Raw genomic sequence first — 26,218 nt, 5'->3', positions numbered from 1 at the left:
GGCCAATATGTAAGTTATCTCAATAAAAATGAGAGAGCGCGTTGTACTCATAACAGTGTACCTTTGTGCCTAATATAGTTAAAATGAGGGGAAAACTTGACCTAGTCCCTATATAACTAATATCAGAATTTTTGAATGCTGGCTTTACTCTGACTGGTGAACCCAGGAAAATTTTTTTTAGTATCTGTCATGTTAATTGTATGTGTTACTGGAGAAAATACATAAAATCGGGTCAATACTACCACCATCTCTCATATTTTCCTGTGGGTATTTCTCGGACCTTGATTCTTGTAAGTTGCAAGAGTATAAAATGTTCGGTTACACCCGCACTTAGCCCTTACTTACCTGTTCAATATATTTTTGTTACCCTATCTTCCTTTTCCAAGAGGTTTCATCCTACCGATTGCTATTGTTTAAATATTAAATATTTGGTTCCAAATTTTGGTTTGTCCTCTATCCTATTATTGACTTTACCTAATATCTTTCATGCTTATAATAATAGAAAGGGACGTAGTTCTCTTTATACGTAGTTATAGCAATATACCTTGACAGACTCCAAACAAATTTATTTTGTGCATTTTGGATTTGTTTAATCTATTTTGTGTTGCTTTTATCGGATTCGGTTTTGCTTTCCTTATTTGATATGACTGATTTAGTTCCATCTAATTTTTGTTTCCAGTTTCATGTGTACTTCTTTTGATTATCTGGTATTAATAACTTAGTCTGATATTTACCATATATTAGAAACTTTCAACTTCTCCTCTAGTTCTATATCTTTGCTGCCTGAAATCAAATATATTTTGCCCTTAATAAACGCCTGGTCAATCAAGCGCCGATACTCTGGTGCTACCATATATAGCTACTTGATACACGGTGACTTTTCAAACAATGTAGTCGTGCTTTTAATTTTTTTTTTTCGAAACTATAAACCGTTAGCGGATTTTTTTATTTTTACTGGCTCTGTCTTTATTTACAGGGACATTTTTTATTTTATAAGGAGACTATTTTTTATCATTGAATATTAAGGCTGAAATATATGAGTCTTGATTCAAAAACCCGGTAAAGACAGTGAAAAATTAGAACAATGTTTTTGTTATAAAATTTTGATCTGATCGTAGCTTTGTAGAGTAATTGTTTGGCGTTACAATTTTCTTGTTTGCCTTACGTATGCACTAACCTCTTAATATTTGTGTGCTTATCATTATTCTTTCGCATATTTAATCGTCAACTACTAATTTCGATAGCACAAATATACTCATATGTATGTATGACCCTACATTTATGGGTGGCTCTGTAGTTCATTGGACCCAAATAGCGAACAAAACAGAGTTGCATTTAAGCATTCAAAATACGGTTGCTTTTGTGTCAAATTTGCTCTAAGGGTGATCCCGAGGGGATGCATAAAGGCTGTGGATATGTGCACCTCCATGAATGAGGAATGCATTTGTAGAGCTTTTGTCCCCTGTTTTAAAGTCGCTTGCGGAGTAGGAAGCTAATATTTGTATTTGTGGTATGAGTACTAACGAAATTTTGCCGCTCGTGAGAGTCAGTGCTCGTGTATTTGGGTAACAGTTTGTTTGTTGTGCAAGTTTTGATGATTTGGTTAGAGATTTGTTGTCTGGCTGAAGTTGTCGTTGGTTGATGTTGGTTGGTGATGTTGATATATATTGCCATAGTAGGATTGATGTTTGTGTTATTGATCACCAGAAAAAAACTGAACTGATTCATTTTTTTCAGTCCCATCATGAAATTTCCTTGGAAATACCCAAAAAAAAATTTCCTGAAAGTTTGAGCTCTTAATATTAACATTAAGGACTGGACCAAGGCATGTAAAAATTTTCCATTGAAAATACACGACAATTGTAATTTTTTACTTTTAAATTCCTATAGCTCAGAGGCATTTTATGGCACTGCTTTGACTTTAGACACATATTTCTCAGAATTGAACACTACAAAAGTGCCCATTGCGACAAAGCCGAAACTCACATCGGCAAAGTAGTACGGGGCTCTAAACCAGATTTTTCCACGAAGTTCGCATTTTTTTGTATATATCTCGTAAATGACAAGAGCTATATAAAAAATGTATATGACAAACTTGTTGGAAATTTTATTTGCTATAAAAAAGGTCCGAGGTCAAAATCGCTATCATTAATACTTCTCGAGATATTCGGCTTTTTAAGTAAGGCTTTGTAGAACATTCATAGATGGTATGTAATAAAAAAGTCGGTATACCTCAGTAGTGCGTTGCGATTTTAATAATAGATAAAAATATCGAACAAAGAAATTATCTCAAATTTTGTATTTATAACCAAATTTCGTGTGCGGAGTCGTTGCGAATGTTGGAAAAGGCTTACGGTGATTCAGTTTTATCAAAAACACACTACTACGAGTGGTACAAAACCTTCACAGACGGTCGATAGATCGTTAAAGGCATACCTCGTTCTGGATGACCTTCGACCTCTTCAACTGATGAAAATATCAATAAAGTTAAGAATATGGTTCTTGAAAATCCTCAAGCAAGTGTTAGAGAGAGGACAAAAGAGCTCAACATCTCTCGCGGGTCCGCTCTAATGCTCGCATTCTTGCTCGACTCATTGAGACTGACCACCGTATTCACCAGATTTCGCTCGATGTAATTTTTTCTTGTTTTCCTACTTAAAACTTTTGTGCTTTGTATTAATAATTACGTATATTACGTTTTATTAACAATTTCCGTCTACTTTCTGTCACAATGTATTCAGCTCTTAAGATCAGTCGCCTTATGTCCACCTTTTAGTCTTTTGAAACACCAATTCCATTTAAAATTCAAAGAAGCTAAATTTTGATTACTATTTATTATATACAAGTAGATTGTCTTTTATATTTCGGGGTTTTGGGAACCCTAGTGTTGCAATCTGAAAACTCACAATTTGATAAAGTAAACCATTTTTGATTTTATGCAACTTAGAACTTTTCACATCAAGTTTTGTTGTTTACAGTAACTTAAAACATTCTTCTCGACCAAAAAATTAAATTAAATCGCGAACATTTTCGTGCGATTATTATTTACAACTCCCGTCGCGGATTAACTTAGAAAAAGTGCTTGAGGTCGTAGATCGGTCTAAGTTCAAATACTATTCACCACGAAAATACTAGCTCTCACTCATCGAATAAAACACCGGCATTTTTGAGAACTGAAAACATCGATTTGATGAGTCATCCGCAAAGGTTTGACCTGGCACCGGATGACTTTGTTTTACTCCCATGCGAATAAAATGAAGTAAGAGGAAACGTTTTTGGACAACAGAAAAGGAGGTTGATGCTTTCAAAGTGCATAGCACTAAACGCAGAATATTTTGAAAAACAATAAAGCGATTTTTTTTAATTAATATTCGTTTTTGTTCTCGAATCTCGGCTTCGAGGCAACATACGTATTATTTTCTTTCTCTGGCATATTCTTAACAATTTTTAAGGTCTGTTAATTCATATTTTCTTTTTGGCAATAAAAGCTGCCTAATGGCAATTAACAAAAACGTTAGATCCTTTAAATGAGCTGGTTAAATACCTGGAGCAGCTTTACAAAGTTGCATAAACTCTAACAACGTTAGAGAAGATCTTTCAGTCAAAAGTTTTATTCTTTGTCCTGGACACCCATTCGCTTTTTGCTGGTTTAGGTCATGATTTAGAATTTGCTTGATGGTCGTTTCACTATCTTTTGTCGTTTTCTCCGGAGACCGAGAGCATTATTGTACCATCACCGTAGTACCGAGAGATGCACAAAACCTCTTCTGTGTAGTAGCTGGGTTCGATACCAGCTTCAGAGAGCGGTGTTCGTTTCTCTATGAAAGCTTACTGTTTTTTTTGCAACATCTTATCTTCGCAGACATCTGAAACAAAGTTTTTTCTTATTATTTTATTGTCTGTTAAAGTCCTTATTTCAAAGGGAAAGGGCTACCTAATATACCATACCAAGGACTTCCATCCAGGCTCCTCTGAAATGAACTAATCATGCATCATTTTCATTGTTTTAATTTAGGTCTTGATTTCTTTAAATCTCCAAAGGCTGTGAGCTCTCTTAATAATCGTAGACCAATCGCATGCTACCTACATTTCTGGACGTTAGCCTCACCTCACTTTCGAACCAATGTTATTACGAAACACTTCTAATAATTAATTAAAGACTTAAATTTAATTTTCAATTTGAAAAAGAATCTTAAAATCAGCGCAATTTATTATAACAAATCGTTTTACAGCTCGGTTTGCTTTCGCCAAACATTTGAGGGGAGCCTTCCGCTTCCGGTAAGACAGACAGTAGCACATTCAGCGCCATATTTAAACTGTCAGCCACAAATTTTGAATGGCTCAAGCCAGTTGGCGGCACACAGCGAATGCAATTCAAACACTTAAGGCAGGCAGTTGCTGAGGTGGTAGACCCCTGTACCTAAGCAACTTACAGAACAGTGCGTGCGAGTGTATGCATGTGTGTGTGCGAAGTTTGTTGGAGCGAAAATTCATTGCTGGCAAATAATTCAAATGCAAAAGTAAGTATTTAATTTCAATTTATGGAATTTTTACGAGTAAACGTTTCGGGAGGGTGGTCGTAATGCCAAACTGAGCGTTAAAATTCAAGTGCAATTTCCTACAGATGAACGGCGAACGCGGCGCCACATACACTTGCGTTGAAGGCTAAAGGAAAAGTGCGGCGAAGTAGAGGCGAAATTGCGTTGTTATTGATGGCTTCTAGCGCGTAGCTACTGGGTGGGGTGAGGGTGTGAGAGCCGGCTTGTAGATGTGTAGGGAGATCCGTACTGTTGCCACATGCCACATATGCCTCAGATCTGCGGCGCAAAACAAAAGCATGAAAGCGGAAGTCGGCTACGGTAGAGAGGGGTTAAGTTGGTATGCGGGCTATAACTGTTTCGCATATATATATATAGTCGTCGTTTTTTGACTCTTTCCAGGCGTCCAGTTTGTCCGTGACACTGCGCTCGTTAGCTCCATGGCAAATGGTCAAACGTTGCTGTGGCGGTATTGGCACTTGTGGGGGCCCTGCTCCGCTGCACGCTTTTATCGCTTGCAATAATTTGGGTTTTTAGACAATTCAGCAGTGCCAGCGCTGCATTCTGGTCAGCTCTAGTGTGGCCTGTGGTTGTACATTTACGCCGGCTCCCACAACTGTTTTAGTGTAATTCGTATGCGCTCGTTCGCAAGCAGCTTGTGGCATGCAGCACACAGTTGCAACGCTTTTAAGTGAATTCCCATGTACGTTGGCACCACATGCAAAATACCATAACCATCATAACCACCACATTTGTGCGCACTTCCTGCGCCGGCCAGTTAAGTGGGTGGGGGTGTGAAGCGGTGGCTCCACAACATAACGGGTATTAAGTGATTTCTAACCGAAAATTGTATAAAAATAATGGCCAGCATAGAGCAAAGTACCCAATTTTTTTATTCTTGGCCGCGCGCAATTTCAAGTGCAAGTGTGTTGTCGGGACGAGGGTGCCCTCCGTTGGTGCTGCAGCAAGCGTTTGTGTCGGTGTCTGCGCTTTAGTTGGGATTTCGCGCACATTTCCATTTAAGCTTGCCACTCGTCAATTGCTAGTGCAACATACACGAATGAAAGCGAAAATGGTTGGGGTGTAAAATTGTGCAGATTTTCAGCTGGTCAAGTGTTGCAGCGGGAATTTGATTTCATTTCAACGAGTATACACATTTTAATTTGTTTCAGAAATGCGGGACTGTTTACTTTTATTCGACTGTTTGTTTTGAAATTGTACATATGATAAATGCTGGAGAGATTCGGTGTGCTGCAGCCAGCTCTATTTTAAAGTCGCTGCTGGAAAACAAATCGTATATCGTGTAATTGATATTTCGATATCCAAGGCAATAGAACTCAGCCACGGAAATTTGATAGCGTTGTTATGGTGATTCGTCTCTGTAAAACGCTTAAAACCCGCTCTGTAATACTTAGGTTCAGGCTCTGGATCTTTTTAGTTCGGTTCGAACTTCGTTGACCATATATTCTTCTTCATTGGCGTTGACACCGCTTACGAGGTTATAGCCGAGATAACAACACCTCGCCAGTCGTTTTTCCTTTTCGCTGTTTGGCGCCGATTGGAGATGCCGAGTGTAGGAAGGCCCTTTCACCTGGTCTTTCCAACGGATTGGAGGTCTTCTTCATCCTCTGCTGCCCCCAGCGGATACTGTGTCGAACACTTTGAAAGCTGGAATGTTTTCGTCCATTCGAACGATATGACCTATCTAGCGCAACCGCTGTCTCTTAATTCGCTGAACTATGTAAATGTCGTCGTATAACTTGTACAGCTCATCGTTCTATCGACTGCGGTATTCACCGCTGCCAATGCGCAAAATACCATAAATCTTCCACAGAACTTTTCTCTCGAAAACTAGTAACGCCGACTCATCACATGTTGTCATAGTATATGCCTTTGCACCATATAGCAGGGGATGATGAGTGACTTGCAGAGTTTGGTCTTTGTTCGTCGAGGGAGGAAATCATATATGGGAGCTCGAAGATCGTCGATTGACATTCAAAGACCTTGTTGTTCCAACACTAGAATATAATTTTGCCATCGAACCAGCGAATATCGCGCAAATGGTAAAGTAATACTGAAAAGAGAACAGAAATCGCCTTTGCAAAGGTCAATTCAGTTACAGTTATCATTGATAATCGTGATGTGGTGGACCTCTGAACTTCCACTAGTCCACCGTCAACTAAAAATGTCATTTGAGGGTTATGCGTTGTTTGCGTCAATCTAATCGTCTGTAACGGTCCGAATTATGGGCGAACAACTTTCAATTCCTGCATCACGTTAATGCACCATGTCGTAGTGTGTTGATTCTTCCAGACTTGTTTAGCAAAATCTCGCCTTATGTCGCGGAGTACTCATCTATAGAAATAATAATTATTCATACATTCAAGATAACAAGCATCATTGAAGCTTTTTTCTTTACGCGCTGAACTAACAAAAGTTAAAAGCTAATCAAATGAACCACAAAAAAAACGCAAGAAATTTTCAATTAAAGCAGACAATGATTTCCCACACAATTGCTGTGCCACCTCCCTATGGCTAGACATAGTAAAAACTTCTCAACTAAATACCAACTGTCATTCGTCGTCTATGTGACCTTTTGCTTGCGCTCTGCTCGCTGCGTCGCATTCAAACAACGGTTCTAAATGCTAAACGCCTGATTGTCGCTTTCGAAGTGTCGAAATGAATTCTCTAACTACAGCCGGTCTTCATCGCTTGCTTAAGCCGGGTATCGACGTCTTCCATCGGCTGCCAAGTTGCATTTTACTCGCTGCTAGCCGTTGATTGCCGCATTGCCGGCGCTGTCATGATCAGGCTGACAAAGTTTAATTGCCAAAACTGACAATGGCCTGTCATCACATTTCCGATGTTCGACGTGTCGTGTTACGAGTGTCTAATGTCTAATTGGCTTAAAATGTCGAGCCAAAGACAGCTGTGTCTATAAGACACTCCGTGTGTGTGTGTATAATGAAAATTACACCAGCGGCTGAGACTGAGAATGCCGGAGACTATGGGACTCATATGTTTGTATACATGTATATATATGGTGAAAATCTGAAGACAAAGCAGCCGACAGCTTAGTATAATAATATATATTGTTACATACTTACTTCGTGTATTATGTTCGTGCATGTTGTCGCGTATATACGGAGATGCAGCTCGTCGGATTGTCGCTTGTCAAGTCTTTGTCTACTGCTCTTATCCCGTTGCTTGACTTCTCGTATGCAAAAGTTTTAATTTCTCGGGGAAAGCAATGAGAATACAACAGTTTTAATTGCATAATTTCGCTGAGAGTATGAGTGGAGCACGTCACGTACTCGTCTTCATGAAGAATTAAATAAATTATAGTATCTTGTAAGATAAAATGAATAGTCGTAGTTGTCTTCGAAGTTATCCTTTAGGTATTTGAGCAGATTTATATTAAGGAAAACTCTATTAAATTATAATGAATTTTAGAATAACGTCAATAGTTCACTTTGAAAGACTTTCCAACAAATTAATTATAGTATTTTTGTATCATCTATTCGAGAAGTAAACACACTGAGTTCAATTAAACGACGAAAATGACTTTCTTCCACTTTTGCGGTGGAAAATTTTACAGCGTTAGTCTGTGGATCATTCAATAAGTATAGGCGTATAGTTATCTAGAAAAGTACACGATTGAAAGCTTTAATAAATGTCTTTATATTTTCGTTAATAAACGAATAAACTCTTGACCGACAGTTGCGACTATTTTCCTATACAAAGCTTTGCATTTCCATTTGCACCTTATGACCAAAAATTGTTGAAATCCAACAAAAACTGTTCACGTGCCTAGGTACCGAATATTTGGACCCCAGTAGCTACAGTTGACTTTTGTTCGAAAATGTCGGTCAATGTCTAAGATATAAAACTGAAATTCAGGGATAATCCTGGATTGAATCGCACCAATACTTCTCTTAGCCCCCATATATGTGTCTAATATAAAGATTATCGAACTTTCGGGTGACTTTTTACCGCATATATCGGCCATTTTGTGAGTTATCTCAATGAAAATAAGCGAGCTTGTTTTACTTGTAACAGTGTGTCTTTTTGCTTAAAATAAACATATTTGAGCGAAAACTTGACTTACACCCCATATAACTAATATCAGGATTTTCGGAAATCCGGCAGACTTTACGCTGTATGATTAGTTTGTAGTAAGTGACATGTTAATAGTATGTGGTATTGGGAAGAATTGATGAAATTTGGTCGATACTACCCCAACTGCCATATGATTTCCGTTTTTCTAATAAACCTTATGTGTCTGTCACATAAATTCAGCTTTAACGGGACGAGTAGAGCATGAACACGTTTCATACCCAAAATATCCTCTCTCTCTCTCTCACCAGCTCTCATTTCGTCGCTCTAATACCAGCCCCACGATTTTCAAGCACCATATTCTTCACTTTTTTAACATTTTCTACCGTTGAACGGGGTCGAAGGTTGTCCAAAACGAGGCATATCTTTAACGAACTCTCGACCGTCTTTGAAGGCTTTTTACCACCCGCAGGATTGTGTTTTTGAATCACCCAAGTCTTTTACAACATTCGCGACGATTCCGCACACGAAATTTATTATAAAGTTTCTCTTTAATTAAGGACAGTCCTACCAACTTAGCAAACACACACTTTTTGTAGTATTATTTACCCGTGGAATATTAATTATATTAGTTCTTGTAGTGAGCACACTCTTGGGAAGAACAAAAAGGTTTCCTTTAATTGCTGTGATTTTCGCTTGAAGACAATGCAGTGCTCTAGTAGTAGGAAGTTGATTCGGGTATGCAGTTTTGCTGAAAACACTACCTCCCACTCGAGTATCTAGTTTAGACCCACCCGCATAGATACTAATTTCTCTTTCCTTGTCCACTTCACCCATATTCCACTCTTTACTGGAAAGAAAATTTAAGTTCAATTCTATAGAATGTCCTATACTAGTTGAAATGGTAACAACTTACTATGGTTAAAACCTCAGAATGCCCCTTATTATAGGCGACTAATGAGGAGGCTTCCCTCACAGTACAAAACTAATGGCAGTAAAATGACGTTTATTGTAGGACTTGCCATTTTTCTAAGAGTTTTACTGACGCATTTATGTACCAGCCTCTCTTTGTATGCTTTAACGTCTGGAAACTTTGCAAAAGGTTAAAAAAGCATTATTCGCACAGCGACGAATGTATAGTTTTGGGGCCGGGCCTACACTCAAATACATATCTCCGTCATGCGCCTCACCTATTAGAGATTCGTGCAACATTTTGTTACTGTTTAAATAAAATATCGGGTTTTAAGTAATCTAAGAGACTTAAGCATAAATCTCCTCAAACATTAAAGTACATACATGGAATATAAATTACTCAGCTTACCTTGATCTGAAGCCTCAAATATTACGTAACACTTATCAATCTAAGATTTGCACGAAAAAAAGACGCCACGCAATACTTTGAGTACTTACACGCATTTTGGCAATTTGTTAACGGTACTAGTACTCCGCAAGATTAACTTCGAAGCATATAGCAGAAAAGAAGTCGAACAAACAAAAAGAGCAACACAAGCTCGCCGTACATACGCCGCTAGGCACAAAAGCATATGAAAGCTGAAAGCGCTCACCCGCGCTTCCTCAATGTGTGGCAGCCTTAAGCACGTATTACATTAACTTAAGCAGAACAAAAGAGAGTTACCACAAAAAAAACATCGCCAAATGTTTACTTTAACTCTTCCATTTAGCAGCCATAAAGCCCGGGGCGACCTGAGGCAACCAATTTTGAAGACAGACACAAAGACACGTGCATAAAATGGCGACCGAAATCACCACATACCTTTGGCGCAGCAAAGCTATCATTACTGGTTGAGCTTAACCGCAACTTAGCAGACTCAAGCGCCTTAATGTATGCATACATTTACCTGCGCCGCACATAATAGCACCCGCAAGTGGCAAATGATTTGGGAAATATGTCAAAAGGAAAATGCGATCCAACTTAAAAGCCAGCCGAACCGGTTAGTGAGCAAAGCAAAGCACTCAGCACTGAACAAACACAAAAAGTAGAAAAATCGAAATGCTAAAAAAAAAGAGTTCACATAAAACGTTGCATGCATTTAGGCGGCTTTTCGTCATATGCAAAATATACGCGTGCTCGTTTGCTAAATAATCAGCGACAAAAATATGCGAAGCGAGAACGAGCACATGACGGTGCGTGCAAAAGCAAAAAGAGCCGCAAATGTGCGCATGACATATTTTTAGGCGCTTAAAAAGGCATTGACGTTCAAATGTGCGCGAGTGCGTGAATGCGTGAGCTGGAAGCGCCGTTATGTGCGCTTTTGTGAGCGAGTGTTGAGTTGAATTCGCAACTGAAGTGAAAGTTAATGCTGCAAAGCAACAAAAACTCAAAGCGAGACGTACAGCCCAAATGTATGCCACGTATATCATAAAAGTATGCTGGCTTTTGAGCGAAACTACTTTTTTGCCTGGCACAACTCATTAAATGGGAGAGAGCAACTAACTGTATGCAAGCCGCAGGCTAAAAGTACAAACAACTACCACAAAATGGAGTTACTATGATTCTACCTTCTGCTGAGGGGCGTACTCTACATGAAAGTGTTAGGCAAGTTTTGTTAAAAACTCAAAACAACAATGAATGTTTGTGCAAGAAATGAGCAAAATGCTTCGGCGCTAAGTAAACACCGAAAGACAACAACAACAACAGCAATAATAATATTAGGGAGCAAGCTATGGTGCTTTGAGTGAATAGAAGAAAGTGTAAAGCCCTGGGGCAAGTGGCAGGCTTTCGCGGATGAATATATTTATGTGACTTAAGACAGCACGTGAGCAGAAAAATATATATGTATACATACGCACATGACTTACCCGAAGCAAGACTCTAATATAAACAAACAGCGAAATTCTTCTTGGCATAAAAATTGAAGTCAAAACGTGCGTAGAGCCGTTAGCGTAATTTGAAATCTATTCGAAAAGCCTCACGATTTCGCAAATCTTCATGGAAAAAGAGTAAACAAAATTCACAAAAGCAAAAAAAAAAAATAAAATCAAAGCAAACACATGTGTTTCACATGTACGGCCTGCGTACCCTTTTACCACTCAGCGCGTTGCGAAACCGGAAATAGCGTGTTTACAAAATACGCGAATGCTAAGCGAAAGCAAATCGAAATGGCAAGCATCTGCTTTTCGCGTGAGCTCCGGATTATCGCAAATTTATAGGCAAGCGTTTTGGCGGCGTTTCACTGTAAATACAAACAGAACATTACGAATGGCTGCTAGAAGTAAGCTTTGGTACGTGCTTGGTGAAGAAAGCACATACGAAAGGCTTGGAAGGGTTATTGCGGTTACACATAAGTCTTAGAAGTAAATGATTATTTCTGGCTCCTAGTAAAAAAATTTCTAAAGTTATTAGTAGAAAAATTTAGTAAATTTTAATTTTCAGTTTCTACTTTTGTTTATTTTTATTATTATTAAATTTATATTTTTTAGTCAGTTTTTGATAATATTAGCTAAACTGTAGCATGCTCTTGTAAAAGCTTTCTGCATAGATCTAGATATATAGAGAAGGAACTTGATTGGTGCAAAAAATAGACGATATAAGTATGATGGATGGCCAAACACTATATTGGGAGACACCTCATATTATTTCACAGAATTTTACTTCCAACTATTAACATCTGCAAATAGTTCTACCGTTTACCGTCTTGACACTCTTTGTAAGGCCATGGTAGAATACTTCTTCTTTAGTTGATCAACGGTGTGCTTTACTATTCAGTGTACAGCTTCTAGCGTGTCGGATTGTCATTATGAATAGCCCTTTTTTGTTATCTGTGACGTAATCAAGTCGATAATCTCGACCCGCTTTAAATAAAGACCTGTTTTGAGCCTTTTTTTTTAGATACAGTGATGTATTATGCATATTCATTCGGCGGACAGTAAAGTTATCGTCTGTGGTAAGCATTTTCGGGAGGCCTGGGTATGACTTTTTAATAACCGACCTGTGACCGTATTGAATCGTTAAGCCAATGTTCGACGGTCACCTTGAAAACAACAGGAATCGAATCACCGATAGTTATTGTTCTTTTTGTAGCTGTTTCTTAATTCGCTGAATCGCTCATCGTTCCATCGACTGCGGTTGCCAATGCGCAAAGGACCATAAATCAGGTTTAGAGCCCCGTACTACCTCGCCGGTGGGAGTTACGACTTTGTTGCACTGGGCACTTTTGTTGAGTGGACAATTCTGAGAAATATGCGTCTAAAGTCAAAGCGGTGCCATAAAACAACTCTGATCTATAGGAATTTAAAGACAAAAAATCACGATTGTAGTGTATTTTCTATGGACAATACATGCCTTGGACCAGTTCTTAAAGTTCAAATTAAGCTCTAAAAATTTTCAGGGAATTTTTTTTAGGGTCTTTTCAAGAAAATTTCGTGACGGGATTGAGAAAAAAGAACAGTTAAAAAGAAAAACACTTTATTACATATGTATACAGTTATATGTGTACAAAGAAATGTACTATATGTATTTATCTATTACAAAAAAAAAAAAACTCAGACTTAGGTAATTTATACGAAAATGTTGCTGTCCACCTCCTGAACGCCGTTTTATTGGCTTCTTATTTTGTTTTATTACATTGTCCACAGATTCTTTTATGCGCTCTTATTTCATATATGAATTTATTCATTTATTTCTTCTTCTTCCTTTTTCCATTCTAGGTAAGCGCCATTTCTGAATTGTATTGTGCACAGGAAATACGCCAACTGATGCTGTGCTCATCAAAAATCGATTCCGCTACACGCCGCCCTCAAGTGCCACATGCTTGTACGCTTGTACGAAAAAAAGACCAGTCGACGCCTCCACATTCTGCTAGGACTAAAACATTTAAGTGGACTTTCATTGACTACGATTTTCATTTATTCTGCATTATAGAATGATTGGCCAACCTGCCCACCCATCGGAATGACGCCGAGCGCAACAACAGTTCGGCGGACGCCCACTAAGTGCGCGCTCGACGGCTTGTGGTGTGGTCAGCTGTTTTCAGAGTCTATTGGACAGCCAGGATGGTGTTGGTGGGCAGTAATTGTTACGCCCAAGCGAACATTGGCGACAAAGCATCTAAATGTAATATTGTGTGTGTGTGTGATTTGAAACATTCATATGTGTGTGTATGTAGTTAATGCCGCTACGATATTGGCAATCAAAAGTGGCGCCAAGCTAAAATCGGACCGCGCATATATCGCCCAACTCTCGTATATGTTTTGGCGGGAAATGGGAGTCAACGACATCCGTTTTTCGAAATTAAAATCAACAATTTTGTGACTGCTAAATAAATGCCATGGCTGAGTGTATTTGAGTACTCAGAATTTTGCAATTCTATTGAAATTAGAAAAAGAAGTGAAAGAAAGTCCTTTCATGTTGAATAAGTGGAAATTTTGCGAAGCATCGCAAGCGCTACTGGACGCGTTTTTCTTTTGTCAAATATTCTATGTTTTTTTTGTCCTAATTAATTAATATAAGTTTGCCCCAGTTTTCTCAGAACTTAGCGTGGTTAATGAACTACTTACATTTAATAGCCTTGGTACCAGTTTTGTCATCCTTAGCTCCCACATTCTGTACAAACACGAGGCCCGCTTGATAAGATATTTTCTTTTTATCTCATTGGGATATAAGACACCTCTCAACTGTATTAGTGAGAGAACCATATACTCAAATGAGGCTAGTTCGCATGATTTTACAAATCAGTTACTTAACTCTTGAAACGGCAGTTCTCGAACGATCTGTATAAATCAGTTATAAAGTGTAATCCATCTCTTGAGTCCAATTGGCCCATGATTTCACTGGCTCACAAACCACACCAGACCGTTTCCACGGTTTTCTGCATGAAATGGCAGCTTTGGAATCTCTTCAGGTTGCTCTTCGTCCCACATGTGGTAATTTTACTTATTAAAATACCTATTGAGCCAAAAATTGGTCTCATCGCTAAACAAAGTTTGGCTCGAAAACGACGGATCTTCTTGGAAGCTTTCAAGAGACCATAGAGCGAAGCGATGTCGCTTGGAAAGTTCGAGCGGCTTCAGTTCTTGAACAAGCTGTATTTTGTATGCTTTCAAGATCTCGTCGTATGATGCGCCAAGTCGGTCCATACGTCAGTCCGAGTTGCTACGAACGTCGACGACTCGACTCTCCACGATCTTCGTGTATACTCTCAGCTACGGCTGCTATATTTTCTTCAACGCGTACTGGACGTGGTCTATTCGGTCGAATATTATCCAATAATGAATGCTGAGTCCCGAGATGGGTGATGGTGTTTCGATTAGTACGCTCAGTAGACCGATTATGTTGACCATAAGCGAACACACATTTTTTTACAGACATTTTTTTGAATTTTCGTAATAAAGTTGAACGATTTGTAGACATTTTTCCAACGTAGATAAATTTTCCCTTGATGAAATGCTAAACAATACTGAACAAAAGTAACATAACTGCTTATCACGGCGTTGGCCGCAGATATGTACCTCTTGACTTAATATAAAACCCCAGTTCAGATTTTTAAGACAGACGTCAATTTTGGTTTCTCTCTCAGTAGAAACATGTGCTCGTGTATCAAATTTCGCTCATATTAAAATTCTTTACATATTCAATCTTGTCATATTTAAAATGTTCTTGCTCGTATTGTTATTTTTGGTCCTCACTGTTTTATATAGATATTTTAGGTAGGTTTTTTGCAGTTGCCTGGCCAAAATTATATTCGATTTAATTAACTGCATTGACGCGTTTTATTGGCACCGTGTTGCGCCACTCAACGGAATTTGCCGCCACATGTAAATAATCTGCACCTAATTTGCACCAAAAATAACTTTCTCTAACCAGCGTTTCATTAAAATTTTGACCTTACCGTTGAGTGCGCGGAATGCGAATTAATTGATTTTCATATTAGAATTTGTGTAGAATGCCATTCGTTAGAAGGAAAATTGGGTAAGAACGGCATGGACAGTCTATTCGAGAGTTAATTTCAATAGATACATTAAAAATAAATAGACTCCTACCATTTGATGGTGGAATACCTTAGCAATGGGGTGCTCTTGGTATTAAAAATTAATTTGTACAGTATCAATATACAGTGTATTTTAGAGTACATTTTTCGGTGGTTTCCAAAAGGAAGTCAGGTGTTTGAATTGGGATTTTATTCATTTAGCCAGCGGTGCTTGCAACCAGTCTTTGAACAAACCCTAGTATGTAATGTTAAATGGACTTACATTTTTTGGACTCAAGACAATATACAAGGTCTGTCGCAAAAGAAACAGGACTGTTAAAAAAACAACAAAAAATTAATATTTTTCAAAAGTTATATTTTATTTATTCAAAGTAGTTTCCTTGTGCTCGGTACAGCGTTTAGCCCGGTCAATTAGTATTTCAAATGAGTGTTTAAGGTCATTTTTCGGAATGCTCTTGAGAATATCGGTCGTCGCCTTTTGGATAGCTGAAATGTCCTGAAACCAGTGTCCTTTCATGGGCAAATGAAGTTTTCCAAATATGTAAAAATCACAGGGTGCCTCACGGTATTGTGGTCGAGACAAAAGACGCTTCATAACACCAAGGTAAAATACTGCAATAATCGCTTGGCCAGGTGGTACTCTCGGTGTACAATACCCTCCGAATCGTAAAAACAAATCAGCATTGTCTTTATTTTTGACTTCTGAAGACGACCGACTTCTGATCGTCACAGAGGTCTTCACGACCTTCTTGGAATCGCTTAAACCATTCATGCACATTACTACGGGATAGGCACTGATCACCATAAACTTTTTTCATAATTTGAAATGTTTCAGTAAACGTTTTCCCAAGTTTAAAACAAAATTTAATATTTGCCCTTTGCGTTTTACAACCGATGACCAAAAGCTGCTGTCACCTTTTGGTCGATAACATCGGTTGTAGTTATCCAATTGTCTTAAACTTTTTACGAAATGTCAACAAGAGATCAAACTTTTTATTTCATATACCCGCCAATAGGTGGCCCCACCAGAAACAGCTATATTTAAAAAGTTCTGTTTCTTTTGCGACATATCTTCTTCTTATACATACATAATTATATGTTTATCCTAGAAGATTTTTTTGTAAGTCTCTGCGTCCATCATTTCCGCATCATTTCCGCACTCAAATGATAGCTTTAGTTAAGTTGTACTGTTACAATTATCCGATTTAGGTGAAATAAGCATCGCTTATTGTAGAAACAAAAACAAAAAAACATTCATCATATACAAGAGTAGACAGTAATCAGTTGATGCCAGGACCAAACTATAATATGGATACATAAAAACGTTCCACCCAAATTTCCGCTGCTTCTGGCGAGTCCTGATGGAAGACAATTAAAAATCTATTAAGTACTTGACCACTTTTAGGCGATTGCTTACTTTAGATGGTCCACTTGTTGACAAGACAGCCCGAGTTAAAATTTTGATCATACAAGTAGTACAGCAGCTCCCAGTAGCCGATTCCCTATCCTTTACAGTTTTTTACGTTTCATGTTTAGCTCCAGAGAAATTCATACAGTGATTACATAAAGATCGAACTGAATGATTTCCATTACTCTTAGCAATTGGTCTTCCAAAGCGTGGAACAACTTTGATCCCAAAACCCCAGAACGAAACAAAAACAAAACTCATCATCAGGACCATAAACACCGTTCACATTTTCAGTCTCTTAGCTTGCGTTTTCGTCTTCATCGAAGAAACACAGTGCTTCCTGAAGTACATAAAGTAATTTTACGACGTGTGAAATTATTGCATTAAATTTTGTGTGCGGAAGTAAATTTCCAAAAAATTCCGAAAAATTCGGAATGTTGGAAAAGGCCTTCAGTGATAATTGCTTGTCGCAAGCAAGTGTTTTTGATTTGTAGGGGGGTCAAGAACTCGCTGACGACGAACCACGTCCGGAACGGCCATCAACATCAACTGATGATCAACACTACAATAAAATAAAGCAATGTTGCTTGAGAATCGACAATTAACAGTCAAAGATCTTACTGGCATAGTCGGAATATCAGAAGTATTAGTGAAAACCATTTTCAAAGATCATTTAGGCCTAAGAAAAGTGAAAGCGCAATTGCTTCCAAAATCACAAATTTCTTCGAAAAACAACGTCGCCTTAACGTCTATGAAATAATGCTTTCCGAATACTAGGATGACATGGAACGTATTATTACTGGCAATGAGTTTTGGATCAATGCTTGCGACCCAGAAACAGATTATCAATCGGCCGAATATCGTGTCAAAGGTGAGCCAAAGCCGAAAAAACCACTTCAAAGCAGGTAAAAAATCAAGATTATTTTGTTGTAAAGGTTATAAATACGTATCAGAAAGATCGAAAAGTGCGTAAAAATGGCGTTTTATAAAACAAAAACTTTCCTGGGAATAGAAATTAACTGGTTAAAACAAGGTACGATGAAGAGCCTAGAGAATATAAGGGCTGACTTGCATATAATAGTAACTAATCTCTTATCTTCAATAATATATGCAATAAATAGTCAACCGGAAAGATAGAAATTCCCACTTTAATATTTAAGGTATGAACCTATTTCTCCCATTCGTAAAATCAATTCTCATATGGCTGAGAGAAAATGTCGATTTCAGGACAAAGCGGTTGGACATGGTTAGTTCGGTTACCATATGTATTTTTTCTCCGATGCATTGACTGAGAACTATATAAACTTTTATTAGATTAAATTCAAAATCAGATAAAATTATGCTTTGCTTGGGACTGTTGAAAGGAGAGTACTTTAGGAATATTAATCATCAAACTTATATCATGAAGGTGGAGAAATTTCTCAGATATCAAACTCCAACTTGAAATTAGCGACGAAATGTCCATTTTTCAATCATCGAACTAGTCCATATGTTGTTATAACGCTATGCTCTACATTTTACATTTCCAGCTTTACTTGGAAGAGGCATCTTTACTACTTTACTACCATAAACCCATTTTATAGCAGCTAGTCGAATTATACCACACTTTGCTTCCCTTATCATTTTAGGAACCATATTTCTTGATGGCATGAGCAAACTAATTAATTTTCATTAAAGCTTCTACTAAAATATATTTATAAATAGAATGAATCTATCATTCCTCCTTCGCACAACCGCCTGAGGCCTGAGCCTCAACAAAATCCATTTAACTGTAAATGGCAATGCGGATGGCGCACCAAAAAGACAACAAATAATTAGAACTTGCCGTCTTATAATTAAGCTTTATGAGACACACACACCAGCATACCGAAACCTAAACCAAAATAGCAACAATAACAATAACAATGATAACAACTAATAAAGGATGTTAAAGTGTGCACATTAAAAATGAATAATTTCGGTTAATTATTTTTGAAATGCTTCCGGCTACCGAATTCGTGCCTATTTATCCATTCCAAACGGGCGAGCGCAATATTACCGCCGGCGCTTGTGGCGACTGTAAAGTGGTCACTAAACTTGGTGTGGAGTCAGTCTGTGTGTGTCGGTGTGTAAGTATGTGTAATTATATGTTTATTTATTTGTGTGTGTTTGCCAGCGAAATGGAGCGTTTGAATTAATTATTTGAGTTTAGTTATTTAGTTGCTAACGGTGCAAAAACTGTGCTGCTGAGGAGATATTTAAGCCTAACTGTGTAGGTTCATGTAGATATCTTTGGTAGATATGTTTGGTTAGGTTGTTTGCTTTCCCCCTCTCTGTAATCGATTTGTTGGTTAAAAGCGTTTTTAGAGACCTTAAGTTTCCGCGTTCAAATGCTGCTTTAAAATGTTCCTTGAAATGCCAAGCATATTTTCGGAAATGTGTGTTTGACCTCGAGCATATTGCGTAGCGTTAATTAAATGTGAGGGTGTCAATTGTATTGAATGGAGTAGAGTTTTGGGCATTATGTGGTATTTAATTTTGCTTTACATGGAATATAGTTACATTCAAAGCAAGGTAGACTTACCAAGAGCTTATAAAATTTATTTTTTATAGTAGAGGAAGCATCGAAAGCTGGAACTTTAATCCGCTAAACATAACCTACTCCTAGCTCAAGACTCTCGCTCGGAACCACCTATTAAGTATTGTTTCGTGAGAGGGGCGGAACATTTAAGTCTCCGCTATTGTGCGGACTGACGGTCGCCTAATCTGTTAAAAATGTCTAAGTTTTGTCATTATGAAAGCGGACGCTTCAGAATTCTATTTCTCAGAGGATTGACACATGAGTGCCGTTAAATTATCGACCGTAAAACTACCACCGAGTATGGTTTTAAGTTTTTCCTTTGTATTTGAAAAGCGAAAACAATAAAATAATACAGGTCAGAGTCTTATATATACTCCGTAAACGTCGCACAGTTCGGACTAATGTTATTGTGGAGTCTGTAAAGGCAGCGTCTAAAGCACACATGTTCACTAAGTATTTGCGTCAGATGGAAATTCAAGTTCCCATGTCGTCTTTGGATGAGGATTGTCATCGCCGCAGCCACATTTTAATGCTCTTGTTTCTCTCCTCTGTTTTTGCTGATACTATTTTAAGCACCGATAGCTGTTATAATCGCTGGAATTCATCTCCCTGGATATCAGTGGGTGGCATACTGGCTAATTCTTCAGCAGCGTTGCAATTATTTGTTTAGCATACGCTTTTATATTCATTTTGGTGCTGCATACGGAATTAGGGAACTCATTGCTTTTTCTATTAAAAATCGTCGGCTGGAACGCACACAACTTCTGTTGGCCAATATTCAATATAGAGCGTTATAAATATTGTTTGCTTTACCGGAAGTATAAGCTAGGTGTTCTTAAATTTAATTTTGAGTCCAATATTTCTTCCAGATACTTCAGCTGCGGCTGTAAAGAAATCTCGTACTCCCGTATAGCGAGCTCTGCTCGTTTTTTCTCCTTCCTAGTGCTTATGAGTAAAACTTCTGTTTTGTGCAGAGCTGGTTCCAGACTCACACACGAGAACCATTGGCACCCATTACATTTATTTCTTAGGTCGAGTAATTGCTTGGCCACTGCTACCACCACGAGACCGCTCGCCCAATGCTATTAGTTTCACGTTTTCTGTTTGCTGTCTCTTACGTCATACATGAGGTTCGATAATAGTGGGCCTAATACTGAGCCTTCGGGTACTCCACTCGAGATAAAGTAGCTCTTGGAACCTTCGTCCGTATAATAAATCAGCCTTCTATTTTTAAAATAACTCGTTATAATGTTTATGAGGTATTCGAGAGCGGGTATTTATCCAGGACTTTGGTTATGTGTGCCCTTTTTCCCTATTGAACGCATTTTTGACATCCAGGGTTATCAGCACGCAGTACTTTTTTGGGCTAACTTTCCATGTTTTGCAACTTACTGCGCATTGCGCAGTATCAATAACTTCTCGCAGTCTGTCAATAGTGGATATCCTTTTTTATAAAACTGTATTGTGTCTCTGCTAATCCGCCGGCTTTTTAGATTGCTAATTCCAAGGAGTTTCGTATTATATTTTCGCACCTTTTACCTAATGCGCCGAGTATACACAGAGGTCGGTACGATGAAGGTTCTTCAGTTGGTTTCCATCCTTCACAAGTGTTGAGCGCACGGTTAGCGAGCTCAATGTTAATATCGGAGCGAATACTGCTACCTTCGTGGCAGACACTTCTTCTTGGAAAGCGCCTAAAACTATACTTGCTAAATTAATGATCCCAGAAGGACCTCTAGCATCGACAAACAAATATTGTTCAAACAAATGTACCTATGCAAGCAATTATATAAAAATTTACGCAAAAGCAGTCATAATAATATTAAAAGTTGAAAAAAGGCGAACACAAAACTACTTTCACTCTCACAAAAAAAAACTTTGCATAATTTTACGGTGTTAGTGTTATTTTAATAAATACTTGTACTTCAAGCGTCATATGTCAGAAAGGTTGACAAAATCAACCTTTTCGAAAACCATTCGAAACTTGATAAATTTGTGCGGCCGAATAATGAAAAACGTGTGCGTCTGTATGTAAAATGATTAATTTCGTGCAAGAGCCGGTCAAACCCACTTTCGCACATCAAAGAGAAAAACTACTGAGCTGCAACAAACCGGCTATTTAAATAATTTCTAAAACTATGCTTGAAAAGGGAGAGTAGTCCTGCCCACCGATATGAGAAATGGCTTTTAAGGCTCAGGTGACATGCCCTCAGGTCCAAATTGAAGTCATCACCTCACACATAGAGCACGCAGCATTAAGCATTCCAAGCAGAACTATATGCCACACTTCTCCGGTAACACTCCCGCCTCAATACCCATGACGCATACTAAACGCTTTTTTAATAAGTCTACGGGGATTCGCTGACCCACTATCACAACTACTACTGTGACGCCGCTGGAGTATTTCGAATTCGTAAAAATACTTAACTCATAGACCATTTTTATTGGGTCGCAGAGAGGGAGTTTTGAACAATCACATACATATTCACACACACATACATGCACGTGTATTTGAAAAAGGTCAACTAAATTTCAGACACATGCGTCGCACCTTTATGCCTTCATATGTCTATATGTCCAGATATCTCTGTATTTTCTCTTTTTTCTGCAATTTTTAATACCCTAACAGCCACAGTTTTTCTTGTTGTTGCAATTGCAATTGAGCACTCGGGTATTTCATGCACGTAACCAAATTGTTTGCATTTCAACGGAGGTGAGCAAGGCTGGGGGTTAAGACCCAACACTCGCGCAGTCACACGTCCTCTCTCCAATTGACAATTTCGAAAGTGCGTGTATGTGGATATTCCTGTTGTTGTTGCAATTTGCGTCAATTCCATGTGTGCAGGGGCGATTTGAAATTTAAGGTATGTTGACAACTTGCCTAAGTAGAATTTTGTTTGTTGTTGTCGGTATTTACGTCAGAGTTGTTGCTCCGTCCGGACATTGTCAATTCCCGGCGGGATTACTTACCTTCGTGCCCTACATTCCATATTTGCATAAGTAGTCTGGGTTTATTGTAAGTGCTATGTTCACCTGTATTTCACTCTTGGCTTCAACAGTAGTTTTTGTGTGCCGTTTTTTCTTGGCTTGAATGTCAGACTGAAGTTTACTCTCTTTTACTGCGAGGTTTTTGGAGTAAAAATATTCCCGACAGTTGCTTATTTGTGTCCTTAATGAAATAATAGTCATAGTTCTGTTGCATTGCGAGTAAGTTCACATTTTTCTGGCAATATTTTTGAAATTTAGATAGGCGGGTGGAAATACTAAGAAGACAATACTCGTTTATATAACATCCGGCTTAGGAACAGTGAACATGATACTTACAGTATTATAATTATTAAGCAGATGTGATACTTAACCCCTGACCTAAATTGTTGCCGATAAATATTATAAAATATCTTTATCTTTAACTCTTGTTACCTTCATACTCAGCATGATCTTTTTTCTTGTCTTCGCCTTTATTGTTGACTTAAACTTAAACTTAGACTTAGACTTAGACTTAAACTTAAACTTAAACTTAAACTTAAACTTAAACTTAACCTTAAACTTAAACTTAAACGTAAACTTAAATCTAAACTTAAACTTAGACTTGAACTTAAACTTAAACTTAGACTTAAACTTAAACCTAAACTTAAACTTAGACTTAGACCTAAACTTAAATTTAATCTTAAACTTAAATTTAGACGTAAGCTTAAACTTAAATTTAAACTTAAACTTAAATTTAAACTTAAACTTAGACTTAGACTTAAACTTAAACTTAACATTAAACTTAGACTTAAACGTAAACTTAAATCTAAACTTAAACTTAGACTTGAACTTAAACTTAAACTTAGACTTAAACTTAAACTTAAACTTAAACCTAAACTTAAACTTAGACTTAGACCTAAACTTAAATTTAAACTTAAACTTAAATTTAGACGTAAGCTTAAACTTCAATTTAAACTTAAACTTAAATTTAAACTTAAACTTAAACTTAGACTTCGACTTAGACTTAGACTTAGACGTAGACAAAGACATAGACTTAGACTTAAACCTAGACTTAGACTTAGACTTAGACTTAGATTTAGACTTGGACATAGACTTAGACTTAGACTTAGACTTAACCTTAGACTTAGACTTAGACTAAGACTAAGGCTTAGACTTAGACATAGACTTAGACTTAGACTTAGACTTAACCTTAGACTTAGACGTAGACTAAAACTAAAACTTAAATTTAACCTTAAACTTAAATTTAAACTTAAACATCAAGTTTAAATTTAGTTTTATTTTTATTTTTGTGCTAAAAATATCAGCATTCATTCGTTGACTGGACGCTTCAACCAACCTAACAATACTGTACACTTTTACTAAGGAAAACATACCTGCTCTTATAAATATATATACTATATAGGTATTTTCATATCAAACACACATCATCTCAAAAATAAAATTGTAAAAACTACCGCATAGCATACTTCAGGGCTCATTTGAGTAGGGTTTGACAATAGAGTTAACACAATGAAATATAAAACCCGCAAATATTTGTTGTAGGCATCACCGAAAAAGATTAAAAAACAGATATGTAGCGCCACGAAAGTGTTAGGGTCAAGTGCGTGCGTAGATGCATATGTATGTATGTGTGCGTTTTTTCGGTGTTAAATCGGTTAAACGCCTAATAACACACATACAAACATATTTGCTCAACACTAAACTGTGTGCGGCATATGGGTTTTGTATGTAAGTTGATATTTTTCGCATTAACTATTCAATTTGTTTGTGTCAACAAGTTCACGTGAGCGAGGTTAGACCGGTTTTATTATGTCACTGCATTTTGTGGGTCTTCGTAGAATTTTTTTAATAATAACTTCGGTCGGAATTGCAAATGAATGCCAACTTATTTGTTTGAGCATTTGCGGTCAACCCAAAGTTAATTTGACGAAATTAAATTCTCCACCCGCCTGAGGTTGAGAGGTTCTCCCTGAGGTTGAGAGGTTCTCACGGAATGGATAAAAAGAGAATTAGCTTATGCAGACAGGTGTTAGGGTTAAATTATTAACAATAATGTGACAGTGGAATAGTAATATTTTTTCAACTGCTTTTGCTGACAGACAGGTCACGTGTCACGAAATATTATCACAGAGTTGATAAGTCAGCTCTCGTGACTAGTTCTTCAGCCATTCAATATTTTTCCGATTTAACTAAAAATTGATAAAATTGAAAATCTGCCGCAAAAAAAGCTTTCAGAATATAATGAAATCTTTCGGTCTAGCAGGCAGACATTGTATGACATTTTGTGCGCGCCAATAACTACGCAATATTTGTTTCATATTTAGATTGCCTGCAACGTGGTGTTGAATTTTATTGCTCAGCCTTCTATTTTGCACAGCATTGTATACCTTTGCACGAATCAATGCATAAATATAAAAATTTATAGGCATTCGCTGGCGCCACGTGGAGCGCGCTCGGCAAATGGAGTGTGGCTAAGCGCCTTAACGTATGCTAAACATACACAGTGTGAAGCGAAAAAGCTCCAGTTCTCACTAACACATACGCATATGTATGCAATATGTGTATATGTGAAGAGTATATAGGTATGAAGAGTATATATGTATGTAGGTATTTAAACGTAACATCTAGCCCTGTGGGCTGTGTGCTCAACGTAGGCGGCTTTATTGTTAGTGCGCGCCCACGCTGCGTTTGTTTACTTTAAAAATACCGCAATTGTTTTTTCAGGAGCCTGAAGCGTTCAATACTGGTTTCACGTCTTTGTTTTGTTTTTGTAAGTGTGTTGAATATTTATTTTAACTTTAATTTTTTTTTTCAAATTAAAAAAAATTTGCAAGTTAATTTCGCAAAATAACATCTTAGAGACTATTTAAAAAATATCTTCGAGCATTTCTTAACACTAAAATTCAGAAACGGCCTAATATAGGAAAGAAGCAATTTAAATTTTCTGCTTTTATTTTTATTTGATGTATACTCAGAACAATATTCTAACCAAACCTCTTTGAATAGCTCACAATATTTCAGTAAGTAAAACAATAAGTAGTTTCACGTATTTCACAACAAGTCTTTATTATCGCTTTCAAATTAGGCCACTTAGCCAATATAGACATGCCAACACCTATTCCAATTTTCCATATGTTATAAGCCTCGACAGGGATGGCCTTCATGGCATGCATCTAATGGCTTTTGATGAGTTTCGTGGATTCAAGGCTCATAACTCGAAGCGGATTTTTCAGTTTTGAAAACAGAAAAAATCATAGGAAGTCAAGTCTGGCGATTCGGGAATACAATTAGAACGAACTGATTTTAATTTGACTTAGCTTTTTTGATTTCTTCTTCTTATTTTTTTGATTTACCAGTAACTATTTTTGGATAACCATTCGCAGGTTTGTTGGACAATATTCACGGCAGACTCATAAACCCACTTATCGTCACCAGCAATGATGCATTTGATGAATGTAGGGTTCTCAGCTACGCTGTCAAGCATCTTTATTGCGATCTCGTAACAAAACATTCATGCTCTTAGTACAAGTTTCGCATTGTTGATACCCAAAACATTAACCAAAATGGTTGAGTTGATCCATAAGAGATGTTGATATTCTCTATTGTCTCTCTGATATCAACACGGCGATTTTCAAACACTGTTTCTTCACTTTTTCTGTTTTTCGTTGTTATCATCAGTATCAGAGGTAAAATCACAATTCGTATGATGCACGTTTTCGAT

General features: G+C 37.5%; 1 protein-coding gene across 1 annotated transcript in view; it reads left to right on the top strand.

Annotated features, from left to right (window-relative positions):
• LOC120782568 (protein timeless homolog) overlaps positions 1–26,218 on the top strand; it is a 495,677-nt gene that overhangs the window by 334,365 nt on the left and 135,094 nt on the right. The window lies entirely within an intron of this gene.

This window comes from Bactrocera tryoni, chromosome 1 (genome assembly GCF_016617805.1).
Source record: "Bactrocera tryoni isolate S06 chromosome 1, CSIRO_BtryS06_freeze2, whole genome shotgun sequence".
NCBI lineage: Eukaryota > Metazoa > Arthropoda > Insecta > Diptera > Tephritidae > Bactrocera > Bactrocera tryoni.
This window is presented reverse-complemented; position numbering and strand designations above follow the sequence as displayed.